At 61.1% G+C, this 1,691-nt stretch overlaps 1 protein-coding gene across 2 annotated transcripts in view; it reads right to left on the reverse strand.

Moving 5' to 3' along the window:
- The window catches only part of GABRB2 (gamma-aminobutyric acid (GABA) A receptor, beta 2), a 288,251-nt gene extending 287,316 nt beyond the window's left edge, over positions 1–935 (reverse strand). For both annotated transcript variants that reach the window (XM_010855335.1, XM_010855334.1), the window contains exon 1: positions 864–935. The gene's annotated coding sequence lies outside the window, so the exon portion shown is untranslated. The remainder of the gene's footprint in view (positions 1–863) is intronic.
- Positions 936–1,691: the final 756 nt, after the last annotated feature.

Below are 1,691 nucleotides of genomic sequence, written 5' to 3' on the forward strand. Positions count from 1 at the left end.
TGTGTTTCCTCATAAATATGCAGAACCAGATTAGGAATTTAAAGGAGAGCAGGTGTGTAGTGCTAGGGGAAAATGAGTGCCTGGGAGTCGACTTCTGGTCTCAGCAAGCGGCGGGGAAAGGAATCTGAACTTTATTTCCAAGGCACAGAGCATCCCCTGCCTGGGGCGAGTTGGGTGCTGGAAGTGGGGGTTGTGTGGCGGAGGTGGGGAGGTGAGGGAAGGAACAGGAATGGTGGGAGCGGGAGTGGAAGGTGGAGGGAGGGAAGAAACCGATGGGAGGAGTGTTGAGCAATGGGTTGGATTTGGGGCCGGGAGTGGAGAGGGTACGTAGCGTGGAGAATAAGACATGGAAATATGTGTGTGTGTGTGTGTGTGTGTGTGTGTGTGTATTATTTTTTTTTTAAGAAGAAAATGATGCCTGGTCTTTTCTAGGGGTCAAGGAGCAAGCTTTTCTTCACTACTCACGAGCGATTTGTCTCCTCCTCCTCCTCACCCTTTGCCCCCTATTCCCAGAGAAGAAAACCTCGGGGTCCAGGTTTCTGGCCGAGTGACTCGCCCCCCGCCAGTCCAGATTATTTATAGCAGGAAGGGCGGGGGCCGGGAGGGGGGCGCGAGGGGAGTAGAAAGCGCAGTCTCTCCAGGTTTCTCTCTGCTTCTGCACTGGGAAATCATTAGCAGGGAGGGTGGGATTTGGAGGAGGGGGGATAATGGGACGTGGGGACTTAGGGATGCTAGGGGGACAAGGGACTCCGACCGCGATCTGGTGCAGGAAGCGCGGGCGGGCCGCCCACGCCCCCTCAGAGCACGCGCACTGGCGCGCACACGTGTGGCAGCCGGCCCGCCCGCCGCGCGCCCCTCCTTACCTCGCTGGCCTGCGCTCGTCGCCCACTCCCGCCGCGCGGCGCTGGTGCCCCCCACCCCGGACCCTCCACCTTAGGCCCCTTGGCCACGGCCAGGGAAGGAGGGTGGTGAGGACCGACACCCGGCGGCGCCTCGGGACCTGAAATACCCGAGCGGTGCCCAGAAGGCAGGCAAAATGAGGCAGGGGCCGGGCGGGTCGCCCGGGGCTGCGCACCTCCCGCGGGCTTCACGCCACCTCTTCCTCGCTTCCCTGCTCGGGGCCAGGAGGGGCTAGCACACCCCGGGGCTGACTCTTCCCTCCTGCCGGAGGCTTGACCCGGCTCTCCGCGGCCGCCGGGACACAGAGGCAGCAGCGAGCGAGCTCGGGGGCTCGAGAGGGAGGGAGATACACTGAAGAAATCTTTCTTCCGCTGGAGAGAAAGAGACGCCCCGCAGGCGCCGGGAGACGCTACTAGGCTCCGGCAGCGGGGCCGTCTGAAGGCGCCCCGGGACGGACTCTCCGGGTTCTCCGAGGTTTATTGGTAGTTGAGGGGCTGGGAGGGGAGGGCAGGGACTCCTGCTACCCTCCCACCACCCCTCCTTTGTGAAGAACGAGAAAAGTAGGAGCTCGAACCAGTGTTCCGAACCCCAAAGCGGGAACTTGTAACTCCTCCACCTAATCAGCTTAGCCAGTAACTGAGCGCCTACTGTGTGCCAGGAATGCTTCACTTAGTTCATTCTTGCACGCCCAGGTGCATTAGGTAGCACCCCACTCTCCCCACATCATGGATTTAGAAGCTGGTGGGCTCAAGCTAAGAAACTTGCCCAAGGTCACCCAGGTGGCCCGAGGT

The sequence above is a fragment of the Bison bison genome, unplaced genomic scaffold (genome assembly GCF_000754665.1).
Source record: "Bison bison bison isolate TAMUID 2011002044 unplaced genomic scaffold, Bison_UMD1.0 scf7180017864363, whole genome shotgun sequence".
Taxonomy (NCBI): domain Eukaryota; kingdom Metazoa; phylum Chordata; class Mammalia; order Artiodactyla; family Bovidae; genus Bison; species Bison bison.